The 13,737-nt window shown below is 43.4% G+C and overlaps 1 long non-coding RNA gene across 1 annotated transcript; it reads left to right on the forward strand.

Annotated features, from left to right (window-relative positions):
* Positions 1–10,652: 10,652 nt before the first annotated feature.
* On the forward strand, positions 10,653–13,391 carry LOC125943901 (uncharacterized). Its single transcript, XR_007465979.1, has 3 exons — positions 10,653–10,756; positions 12,541–12,613; positions 13,228–13,391. It is a non-coding gene; the product is annotated as an uncharacterized LOC125943901 (long non-coding RNA).
* Positions 13,392–13,737: the final 346 nt, after the last annotated feature.

Consider the following 13,737-nt stretch of genomic DNA (forward strand, 5'->3'; position numbering starts at 1 on the left):
TACATTAATTTAATCCGAAGGTGCTGTGTGTCCAAGAAACACACTTACAGCCTTCACAGTCCAACTTTCACAAGCAATATGCCATTTTTCGTAAAGATCGTGACAACGCTTCTGCCTCGTCCGGAGGTGTAGCCATAGTTGTAAATAAGCCTGTTGCTTGCCAACAGTTTGCCCTACACACGCCTCTCGAGACTGTATCTGTGCGAGCAATTTTATTCAACAAGCTTATAATCATTTGCTCCATTTACATACCACCCGACCATCACCTCAGTAAAACGGAATTTTACAACCTCATCGACTAGCTCCCAGAACAATACATTATCACTGGTGATTTTAATGCTCATCACACTCATTGGGGAGACTCGCGATGCGACGCGAGAGGTCGATTCATTGAAAACTTCCTTGTTAATTCCGGTGCGTGCCTTTTCAACAAGAATGAACCAACATATTACAATATCCATCATAGCTCATATTCATCAATAGACCTGTCGATTGGCTCTGCTTCACTTTTCCCTGACTTAGAATGGCGTGTAATTAAAAACCCATACGGAAGTGATCATTTCCCAGTAACCCTAAACTTAGTAACCGAACATGACTTCCTTCCGCATGTCCCACGCTGGAAACTGGCCTCAGCTGACTGGGAATGCTTTAGGGAATCCACGTACTTATCACGACATTTTATAAATAATTTTAGTATAGATCATGCCGTATCATATTTTACTGCTTTTATCATTGACGCCGCTAAGAAGTTCATTCCTCAAACGAGTACTCCATTCAAAAGACGGGTCCCCTGGTGGAATGACAATCGCAGACACGAAGACACAGGAACGAAGGAGACAAAATAAAGCTTGGGGCAAACTCCGTGAATGCCCTACAACTGAAAATCTAATAGAGTTTAAACACGCTAAATCCCAGGGAAGAAGGACGTGAAGACAGGCTAAGAGGGCAAGCTGGGAGAGGTTTTTCTCGGGTATAAATTCACACAATCAAGACGCAAAAGTATGGGATGGGCTAAGGAGGCTAAAAGGTAAAGAAATCCATCCGTTGCCGCTAGTGAACGACGAAGCGAACAGCTTGGAAGACCAAGCTGACGCTCTTGGCGAACACTTCGAGTGCATATCTAGTTCGAATCATTATTCCGAGGCCTTCCTAAAGCTCAAACAAGTCGCAGAACACAAGGCTATCGGCCGCAAATGCAGAGAGAACGAACCCTATAACAGGCCTTGTAACATCGCCGAGTTGAGAGCCTCCTTGAATACATGTCGGAGCTCTGCACCTGGACCAGACAGGATCATGTACGATATGATTAAACACATCTGCAGTGATACTGAAATAACACTACTCGCACTTTTCAATGCTATATGGGCTGCCGGGTACCTACCTACTGCATGGAAAGAATCCCTTGTCGTTCCGATTTTGAAACAAGGTAAAGACCTCACTTTAGTAACAAGTTCCCGCCCAACTTTTCGAAAAAATGATAAACCGTCGCCTTTTACATTTGCTTGAGTCAAACAAAATTCTTGGTCCATATTAGAGCGGCTTCAGAGAAGGACGGTCTACAACCGACCATCTCGTGCGCATCGAAGCAAGCATTCGTGATGCCTTCATACATAAACAATATTTCTTATCCATGTTTCTCGATATGGAAAAGGCGTACGATACAACCTGGCATTACGGAATCTTGCGCGATCTGTCGGCAGTTGGAATACGCGGTAATATGTTAAACATTATAGAAGGCTATTTACACAACCCACATTCCGGGTTAAAATAGGTAATGCACTGTCGCGTACATTTATACAGGAAACTGGTGTACCCCAGGGAGGCGTGCTCAGTTGCACACTCTTTATTGTCAAAATGAACACGCTTCGTGCTTCGTTACCACCAGCTCTATTTTATTCCATCTACGTGGACGATATACAAATAGGATTCAAGTCCTGTAACCTCGCAGTGTGCGAGAGACAGGTACAGCAGGGGTTGAACAAATTGTCTAAGTGGGCAGACGAATACGGGTTCAAAGTAAACCCCCACAACAGTTCTTGTGTTCTTTTCACCAGGAAGAAAGGTCTCGTTGCAGATCCCACTATCAAAATGTATGGACAATAAATACCTATGAACAAGGAACACAAGTATTTAGGCATTATACTTGATTCTAAGCTTACCTTCATCTACCACATAAAACATCTCAAGGCGAAATGCCTAAAAACAATGAATTTACTGAAAATTTTATCTCACACATCCTGGGGCAGCGACAGAAAGTGTTTAATGAATCTTCACAAGAGCCTCATTCGGTCACGATTGGATTATGGTGCCGTGGTATATCACTCTACCGCCCCGAGCGCACTAAAAATGCTAGATCCTGTGCACCATCTAGGTATCCGCCTGTCCACTGGCGCATTCAGAACAAGCCCCGTGGAAAGCTTATACGTAGAATCAAATTAGTGGCCACTCCATCTCCAGAGAACATACATCAGCTTCACCTATTTTCTCAAAGTGCACTCCGATCGGGAAAATCCTTGTTCTTTAACCGTTAATGATTTGAAGTGTGCAACGCTTTTCTATAATCGACCCTCTATGAGGCGGCCTTTCTCACTGCGTGTAAGAGAACTTAGCGAAGAGATGGATGTCCCACTTCTAGAACATAGCCTAATGCCTCCAGCTAAGATGGCACCGCCCTGGGAGCGGCAAGTGATAGAATGTGATTTATCCTTTCTAGAGGTCACAAAGCACGCTCCCGAGCTCGAAATTGCAATGCATTTCCGCGAACTTCAATTGAAGTATTCGTGCACGGAATTCTACACCGACGCATCCTAGCCCATGCTGGCGTATCTTACGCGGCTGTTGGCCCCTCTTTTTGTAAATCTGACGTATTGAACCCCCTAACAAGTATCTTCACAGCAGAAGCTTACGCAGTACTGTCTGCGGTGAAACATATAAAGAGATTAAATCTAGAAAAAGCAATAATATTCACAGACTCGTTAAGTCTTGTAAAAACGCTAACATCTTTACAAAAGCATAAAAATCCCGTTTTTATTGAGCTTTACTCACTCTTGTGCATCATTTAGTTATATCACAGACATGTAATAATATGCTGGGTTCCCGGCCACATAGGAATCGAGGGCAATGTGCTTGCCGTCAAAATCGCCAAATCAATGGCATTGCAAGGTACTGGTCTTCCCGCTGCGGCCCCTGCTACAGATCTGAAGCCTTTCTTACGAAACAAACTGCGAAGCCACTGGCAACGCATGTGGGACGCCGAAACAAATAATAAGCTCCACTTGATTAAGCCACAGTTGGGTTTCTGGCCCTGTACAACTAAAACTTGACGAACTGATGTCCTATTCTGTCGTCTCAGAATAGGACACACATATGGTACTCACAATTTTCTTTTGAATGAAAATGATCCTCCAACCTGTGGTAGATGTGCCGAGAGGCTCACCGTCCTCCACGTCCTCCTGGAGTGTCGGGAAGCCAAAAGAGAAAGAAAGAAACACTTTCCTCTAGCATATCGCTATTGTGTCCCTCTTCATCCCGCTATATTTCTTGGTAAAGAACTGCTTTTTAACACCAACGCAGTGATCGCATTTTTGAACGATGTTGGGTTACATGTTATTAGCCCAATAAGTTCGTAGCGCATCCTCTCTCCAGAGGATGTTGCTGTGATAGTTTTTAACAGCACATGCCTCCAGGCCCATGTGTTTCAAGGGCTCTGTTTAGGCACTTGTGCTTCTGGTCAATTCTTGCATCTGTAATATTTTGTACGTCGTATCATTCTTTCGCAATGCATTGATCATGTCCATAGTACACACCATAAGTTATTGCCATAATGTTAATACGTATAGATTTTACGCACTATACAGCGACTGTTTTTAGGCCCCTTTACAGCCATGCCACATTTAATGTTTTATGCACACCTTATAATTCACTATTCACGTACCACTAACAAGCCATTACCATCGTCTTGGCGCTCTTTGACCACATCTGCCCCTTGCGCCAATAAACCACAATAATCAATCAATAAAATGTACCGACAGGTAATAGCTTGTATAAAGATAGTGTCATAAAGCATTGGTATGTTTACGCGGAGTGGGGCTGCAGTCGAGACTCCATTTCAAAACATCATTCTAAAAGTTAATTGCTAGACCAACGTAAATAACCTGTTTTGACATATAGAAGCAACAGTATTACGTACATTTCTAACACACGAAGCAGCACGAGACACCCATATTACAAAAACATTGACTCGCCATCCCGGCCCTTGGAAAACGGATATGCAGCGGAGCTGCTGCGAAAACTCTACCGCTGCTGATGGCTGTATGAAATATTTTATTACAGTGTGCTAGTGGTAGTGCTAGTAGCGTTGTAGCCGCAGTGGTTCCTCAGGAGCCTCAACTCTGCGTGGCCTACCCATAGCAGTGCTGCAAAGGGAGTGTCTATGGGAGCTGCCATCGAGGCTCTCTTTAGCCAGCATGGGAATTATGGGAAGTACGTGGATTTGCCTAAACTTCGTCCTTCTTGCTTCAGATGGCTTCGTGACCTCGACAACTCATCATTTTCAACAAATTGCTGTGCAATAAATGAATGAACATTACTTAAAGTTACAGTGACATTGCACTTCGTGAATGCGGGTGACACGCAAGCGTATAGATTCTATAGCGCCCGTGTCAATATCGGCCCACGGTGCGCCTAAATGCCTACGCTGTACGCTTCCGTCACTGTAACTTTTTTAATAATGTTTATATATTTATTACACCGTACTGTGTTGACAATGAATAGTTTATGAGGTCACGAAACCGTTTGAAGCCAGGAGGATGAAGTTTAGGCACATCCATGTACTTCCCATAGCTTCCCTAGTGGCTGAACTACTCCGATAACAGCTACCGTAGGCACTCCCGTTGCAGCATTGCTCTGGGTAGGCCACGCAGAGCTCCCAAGGAACCTCCGCGACCACAACGTGATTATAACTACCATTAGGATACTGTAATAAAAGATTTCAGGCAGTCATCAGCAGGGGTATTACTTTTGCAACAGCTTCGTTGGACATCCGTTTTCCAAGGACCGGGATGGCCGAGCCAGTTTTTTGTTGTAATTGGGTGGATGTACTTAATATTATACTGCTGTCTGTGAAAACAGGTCATTTACGTTGGACGAGCAATTATCTTTTCCAATAATGTTCTGAAATGGCATCTCGACTACAGGCCCACTACCCGTAAACATACCATGCCTTTATTGCAGTTTCTTTACTAATCTTTATCTAATCACTAATCTTTATTACCACTAATACTTTAATCTTTATTATCACTAATACACTAATCTTTATTAGCTATTAGTGTCGTCGTACTTGTGTTTCATATAGTCTGTTTCTACTGGCCCAGAAGTACAAGTTTTGCGCGTCTCGCATTTAACCATGACAAGATAGCGGTTCTACTCTAAGGGCATCCGCCTCTTCCTTTTTTGTTTTGCTCCTGAGTTCGCGTGTGCTTGTCATAAAACTGTTTTATCAATTCCACTCTCAGTAACATAGGCATGATAGGTGTTGGCACACAGAAAGTTGTGTGTCCAACAGAGCAGTAGGAATTTGCAGTTAGTAAATAAACACACTGGTAATTAAAATGACAAGCTTCAAATTTTTCTCGAAATCGACCTATTGTATGCTGAGGCTGGTAATATTACAATCCCGCTCACACACGTGTGCAATAGCGGTGACACACGAACGAAAACGGTAATCGTAGCACAGAAAGTGTGACACAACTAGAAAAGGTTCGTGCAGCGTTAATTTCGACTGATGGTGTATATCAAAGGTGAAATGCGTGAAACTACGCCTGTGACCAGATAGAAAATTTGTAAAACAGCGTAAGTTCACTCGGTCGGCGTGTCTGTGCTGGCGTGATCAGTTATGAGGATGTTCATCCTTTATCAGTTTTATCCACGCAGCCCGGCTACATTTTGCGCCCCAATTCCGACCATTTTAACCACCATGCTCAAATAAGGTGTCTGCACTAAGTCGAAGAGCGTCATTGGATCCGTCACTATATACATGCATACATACATACATACATACATACATACATACATACATACATATTTCATTTAGCTTACAATCAAATACCTACCAAGCACACCATCATTACATTGGGAACCAGGAACCCTCCTTAATCAATAGAGACCGGTTACTGCAAGCTTCGTGTCAGAGCATACATCCTAAATCCGTGCCGTTTCTCACTCGGCAATGGTAGCGTTACTTGTGTTTCGTATAGTAATCGTCGGTGAATTTTGCATTTTCGCAACCGCACATAAAGACGTGCGCTCGCCCAGCCAAACGTCCACCCGCCTCGTGCAGCCGAAGCAAGGGGGTTTCGGCTGTAGATGACGCGCGGCAAGTGCCACCCCTTCGCCTTTCCGCACATGCGCTTGTTCTTTGCCACCTTCTGCGCATGGCGTTGCGCGGAGTATAAACAACGCGCTCGCGTGTTCCCTTGAATTGCACATGGAAGCAAGCCAGTGCATAGCAGCAAGCCGGCATAGAACGAAACGTTCTGCTACTTGGGAGAATACTTGTATCGAGTCAAGGCCTATTAAAGCCCCTGTGACATGCTTGTGGCTAGCGGCAAGAGCCTGAAGTGATTTTTTTTACGACTATACCGGGACTATCTCCTGTTGAAATCCCTTTTTTGTGAAACATAAGCCGAAATTGTCAAGCGATGGCTCTCTGAATTGTAACATTGGAGTTGCCATCTAGCCGGTCCGCTGCCATCGGACAGTTCAATATAAAAAGGCAGAACCACTGAAAATAACATGCAAATAAATGACTGTGGCGTAAGCAAAGCTAAGCACGTACTTCTGGCCAGAGATAAGCCAGAATCGGTGTTGGTGACTAAAGAGCTCGAGTATTATGATTACACTGTCCTGATATCTCATGGATCTTCTCAGGGATAGTATAGCCAATCTTTTAATACGGCCATTCAGCTGTCTGGCAGTTTTGTGGCAGCCGTTTGTTGCACGAAAGCACAAGCCACAAGAACTGCAGGCGCCCCGTACGTTGTACGCCAACAGGGATCCCTGAAAGTCATTATTGCATATCTTCTTATGACTCAGATGAAAAGATTGTGTGGTCTCCAAGTGCCATTCGATATTGGCTAGGCGGCTGTCACAATCTGCAGGAGCGCTAACTGGTTTGGTGAGCAATAATTTATGTGCATTTTACGCGCGTAAGTTCTTTTTTTCCGCCTCAGAGCCATGTTGAAAGTCCTCTGCGCAGCCGCAGTCGCTGGCGGCGGCGGCGGCGCGCGCCCGGCCTGAAAGCTTCAACGTGGACTTTCTAGGTGTGCCACCGTCGACTTTGATTTCGCAAGCAAAAAGTAAAGAAAAAGCAAGCGCTTTAGGAGAGGAGGCGGAGGAGGAAAGAGTAGATGGCGGTACTTTTCTTATATAGGGACTTTAATCCCCGACGCTCTGTGGCGCCTCTTACGCTGCGAAGATAAGCGGCCGACCGTTCAACGAGGCAGCTGCCGGATGCGCCCATGGGCGAGCGTCTCCAAGCGTCCGTGCGCTGCCGGCATCGTCCGGATTTCTCATCAAGATAAAGAATGAATGGATGAAGTTTTAAAACGCAGCTCTTAGGCGCCCGTTCTTGAGGTGAGCGTCGGTGTAACCGAGTAAGAGCAGAACAGCGAAGGATGAAAGAGCAAAGCGGAGCGCAGCGGTGAATGAAAACTGAGCGAAGAAAGCGCGAGGAGGAGGGTATGGCGAAAGCGTGGCAATGAAAGTGTGGTGCCGCACAAGACGTGTTCGGCGACGATTGCTACTCGACGGCGCAAGAGTACCATACGTCGCCTGTTCACCTATTTTTCTTTCTTCGGTCACTGCTTTTCACCGGGTAACAAATTTTAAACTTTATGCCTTTACGCACGAAGCGCCTGCATATGTCAGAAGCTTCTCGAGTGTTATCGATCGTTCTATCCGTTGGCTGTTGCCACCAAAGCTCTTTGTAATCTGATTGTAATCGCGACGCGAATTACGCACTACTTTCTGGAATCCATGCGGGCATCACATCTAGAACCTTCGTCAAGCGAAGCATAAAAGCCGACGCGCTTAACCCGCACATCACATTCTCGACGATCACCGACTCTACTCGGCGCTATTGTTGTGCTTGAGTGTTACTTGTTTTGCTGGGCAGAATTTTGCCCAATAAATATTAAACTTGTAACACACAGTTTCGACACTGGGTCGTTCTTCACTGTCACTACCACGTGACAATATAATCATAATACAAAATAGTGTCAGCCAGTTCTTTCTGAACAATGAGCAACACAATCGGTGGAATTGCTTCGTCTACTGCAGCTGCTAAACCAGCTGCCCCACCACAGCATCTCCGCTGCCGCGGTGAGGATGCTGTCGTTCAGAATCAATTTATTTGCCACAATATAGCGCGAATTCAAAACACCTAAACCGATGCGATAAGAATTCGCATTATGGAGTATCGTAATCGTCGGTGAATCTTTTTCTTGCGAAATTTCGGGGAGGTCTACACAGACTTTCTGGTTAACTCTGTACATTTGTCAGGACGGCATTAAGCCACGAGTTTGCTTTGAGCTAATACAATATCTTCCATGCACTCTGTTTGCGTTTGCCTCTTGTAATCCCTGGTTTTCAATCGATATGTGAAGGTATTGAGAGCTTAACGTAACTACGCATCTTCCCAATGCTTGATTTTTGTTTTATAAAGTGTGACTTTTATGTGTCTTAAGTTGCAGCTCCCTTTTCTCATTTCTAGCATCGAGAAAACTACTTCGTTTTTAGTGTAATACACGAACAAATTCATTACACACATTTCCTATAAGAGAAGTTGGCATCAAAGAGCTTCATTGAAGATCAGCACAGACCCAATCGTACATACCCATTGATCCAAGTCGGCGTCGAAGGGTTTCATTCAACAGCGTTACCTACCGAGTCCCGCAACTATAGTGACAGATGTCGGTTTGAAAGAGCTTCATGGAAGAGCGGTGCATATGTGCACATCGCCAGGTACTGAAAGACCCAAAGTTGGGCTGAGAGTTGGTTTCCAACCCTATTCCATTATCACAGTAGTTAGATGCGCTGCCCATTCAACCATGGACTAGCTGGTGACCCAGTTGAGCAGGAAGATTGTTAGATACGTAAAAACCCACCCCCCAAGAAGTGTGTGTGAAGCATCTGAAAAATACTATGACATTAAACGAGACAGTGGCACACGTTTTGCACCAGTGTGCTCTTCGTAACTGAGCTGCGTTTTTTCGTAGGTTGTTTTATCATAAAAATTTTTCCCAAATAGCTCTCCTGTGCATGTTCTATATAAAATCAATATATATAGCCAAACAAGCTATTTTCTTCCTTGACTTAACTTAAAATTTCAGTTTGTGCAGATGCAAATAAGCTGTACCCGTCAATGCGAACCTTTTATGGCGAATTCGTTTAGTTTTATTGAATTTTGCTTCACGTATTGATATGAACTTCAGTTCTAACTCTGTATACAAACCACTTGCGCTAGTTCTTTGTCGTGTCTTTTCTACTCATTTTCAGACAACTTTTTGGTTACAGCATTCTTGGTATCACCAGTTCTAGGAATTCAGTCTTTTCTGGTGTTGCCATGAGTGCTGTGTCGGCATCTAGTTGTCGCATCAATATAGAGATGTAACACGAATGTAACATTCTACCATGCACGCCCACTGAAGGCACCGATAAGCGGAAATGACAAGCTAAAGATAACGCTGCATGACTGACGCGAGGTGATCCGCTATAGAACAAATTAGTAATCCTGAGCCGATGGCTTTCGTGAACTGAACATAATTATTTAATGGCAACTGTCGCATTTCAAAAAAGCAGATCTGATCAACCTATTCGCATCTATCAGTAATACGATGGTGAGTGACTTTATCGGTGTGGACGCGAGGCATTCAGCCTCTACGGCCATAGATAAAAGGCCATGTGCAGTAACAACATTCTCAAAACGTGTGACAAAATTATCACTGTCTTTTGGAGTTGTTTGCACATTCTTCTGAAGTCACTAGACAGTAAAGTTGGTATCATGACGCGGCCAAAACTGGAGTGCCAATCAAGTGTTTTTATGAAAGCTAGCTGGGCCTGCATACCGACAGATATATTTCTGCTATTGCACGTAGGCACTACTGTCAGGTCCAAGTGATTGCACAGTGGACACATTACAGTGCGTTCACATAACTCAATCATGGCTGGTACGTCGAGTGTCACCTTGTTACAAATCTGACATGATTAATACAAGTCCAAACTTCAAAACTAACATTCGTTGGTGTAACAAATGAGATGCTGACGAGCTGTATCCCACGGGTAAGAGGTCACTGGAATTTTAATGTGCACGTGTGTTTCCTGTGCGTTCGTAAAGCTATGAAACGCGAATCCGGTCTACAATTTACTTAGCACTTCTTTATAGGGGACCCTCTGATGCGCAGTGGACACATTACAGTGCTTTCACATAAATCAATCACGGCTGGTACTTCGAGCATCACCTTGTTACAAAGAAAACATGATAAACACAAGTCCAAACTTCAGAACTAACCGTCGTTGGTGTAACAGATCAAATGCTGATGACCTCTTTCCCACGGGAAAGAGGTCACAGCAATTTTATTGTGCACGTGTGTTTCCTGTGCGTTCGTACAGCTATAAAACGCGAGTTCGGTCTGCAATTTACTGAGCACTTCTGAATAGGGGACCCTCTGGAAACAACTAAGCGTCTGCTATTCTTTAGGTGAGATACTTACTTCTCAAATTCGGTTCGCTAAAAGTATAAATGCTGTCTTTTATGCATGTCATTCTTATGAATCACCCGTTGCATATAGCACAACTCTACGTTTTGAAATGGACTACTCTAAAAACTAGATATAATTTGCACGACAAACCAAATGCATAATCGAACAGTTAATAAAATTTAGGTACAACTCTTCAATTATTCACTTTACGACACATGTCACAGCATAAGCAACTTAGGCGGTGAGTTCGCAGGCGATATTCACTTCAAACAAATTTAAGCATGACACTAGTATCTAGTTATGCGTTCCCAAAGTGCAAACAAAACTATGTCGTGTTCGACCTATTTTTCAGTACCAACGCTTGAAAAGGGGAGGAAATAAATAAAGCAAGTGTAAAATCCTTTAAAATGTCAATTAGTAAAGTTCGGTAAATTTGTCAGTCAGGCATTTTAAATCGATAAGCAAGTACATTCAACCTCTTCGAGTTGTCCAACACGTGACTTGATTTTTGCGATATCTCAGATGTAATTTTGTAAATTTTGGAAGATTAAAATAATACAAGTGCGCATAAGCTATCTGACCACCCAGGTAACATTTGGACTAGAATTTTATTTCCAATAACAATATCTTGAAGGGAATCACTTGATATGCGCAACTCTTGAAGCAATATAGCAGTTCTCATTGCCGACATCAATTTCAATATTTTATTTAACCGAGCAACAATGCAATAGGAAGAGCAAAAATAAGAGCCCGACCCGAAGCACTGATCTTCACCATGTTTGACCAGTGGTCAGAGGAGACAGACCGATGCAAGATCTCCGGCTTCAGTGAAGTAAAGCAAATAAAATGTACACCTATGATTCACCTATGACGAGAGCTATATGTACAAATTGCAAATGAAAGCGTAAGTGGCTTGGGGGAAGCTCACTTCCAGTTTTCGGCCGGTTTTTCCCTACTATTCCTGAAATAGTTTCCGGAAAAATTTAATTTTCTTCTGCATGATTACACTCACTCTCGATGTGTTTCACACATTTAGATAAGAAATACACATTTTTTCGTCCAAATATAAGTACCACCATTGGAGGGATGTTGTGCGTTGCATGTTTCAGATTGTACAGCGCTCATACCTTACACTACAAGTCTATGATAGGAAAACACAGTTTGACATTTTTATGCACCTAACTGGGAAGGAAACATCTTTTATTAATGTCATCAGCTTAGACCATGTAATCCAAAGATGTAAAACATCAGGGGGCTTTGTTTACACTGTACGACGTTCAAAGCTTTACTCGTTCGCCGCCGCTTGTTCATCAAGGTTTGCTCCAAGTGCAATTGAAACATGCAGTAGTCAGCATGCATTTATTCTAAAATGAAGTTTTTATGGCAAGAAGCTGCTTGTAAAACATACACAAATCGAAAATACTAGGAAAGATTAGACAACACATCAACTGCTAAGAACAATATGGAAATGAGAGAATATGGTGAAGGGAAATTCTATTGCTCAGATAGATGCAAGATGATGGGCATTAGTCATGATGTTTTTCTACGAAGGTATCTCAACTTTCTGTCAAATATTGCCGAGTAACTGACTTTTTTCACATAAGGTGCTGTAAAATTCTAATTTTCTGCTAAATGCCTCTATTCCCTATAAGTACGCGCCAAGTTAGCTTAGAGTCGCGCTATGCTGGAAAGAATTGTAAGCGGTTGACACATGGAAGTAATAGAAAATGAGATTGGAAGGTGGGCAGCCTTGAGACATTACTGCTTATTTTTTTCTACCCAGCTTTACAGAAAAATAACCATGCAGCTGAAAGTGATCCTTGTGGGCTTGGCCATCTTTGGTCTTATCGTGGCAGGTGAGTTGCCATGCCTTTTAAGTTGAACCTAACATTGAATTCCTAATCACATTGCATTAGAAATGAGCCCTGCGCTTACGACCCTTCAGTGTACGTTTGGAATCTTGGTAGCGTACGTATACAGTAAGAAGTAAACAACTTGAAAGTTACCTATTTTTTACTGCAACCGAAACAGCATTCATCACTTCTAAAGATTTCTTGATTGTGCCTAATGCTGCTATGTTTAAGTTTCCATGGAAACACATGCTCGTTATCGCCACCATCGCCAGCATATCCATGTGTTCGTTGCCCAACGCAGTGACCTAGCATGGAGATCTGCCGTCAACCATACCGTGCTGCAACTAAATCAATTTAACACAATAGTGTTTCTGATTCTTCGGCGAATTACGCTGCACTTACTTTTCTTTCGCAGCGATTGCTGCACTGTAAATGTCCAAGTCTACCTACATAAACTTAACTACATATATCCAGGTCAGTTCCTGTAAATACAGAATCCAAGATACTTTTTTTTTCGTGGTATCATTATTGGCTCTCTTTCTAGGAGAATATCAATCGCGGTATTTTAGAGTTGTTGAAGCTGTTTGTGCCGTCCGTCATCTGCATTGTTTCCGCAGAGAGCTATGCCATGCCTGCCAGCAGCTCCAGTGAAGCCGAGGCCAGGGCTGATCCCGAGACTGCAGAGCGTGCCGAGCAGAGCAACGCCGAGGAGGCCCGTGTCGGCACGAAATGCATAGAAACCCTGTGCGGGTAGTAGCCCCATGCAAGAGAGCGAAACGATCTTAGTCGCGAATATTGAGGTTTGGGCATTGCTCTTGCGCTGCTCTTGTATTTAATAAAGTTATATTAACAAACTCAGAACTTACCTGTCGATATTTATTAAATATTCATGCTGAAAGCGTTGCCAACTGGGCACGTCCGCTGTAGTCCTACGGGCGGCTAACGAAGAGAACCTCTCACATGAGGTACTCGACTTTTCAGAATAATTGAATACTAGTGAAGCAAGCCGTCTTTCACGCTACAGTAGCAAGCAAGATAAAGCTCCCACTAGAAGAGATAAATTTTATTTCCCTAAAACCGGGTCGGCGAGTGATGCTTTAGCCGTGTACATGCTCTCCGAAAATGGA

The sequence above is a fragment of the Dermacentor silvarum genome, chromosome 3 (assembly GCF_013339745.2).
Source record: "Dermacentor silvarum isolate Dsil-2018 chromosome 3, BIME_Dsil_1.4, whole genome shotgun sequence".
NCBI lineage: Eukaryota > Metazoa > Arthropoda > Arachnida > Ixodida > Ixodidae > Dermacentor > Dermacentor silvarum.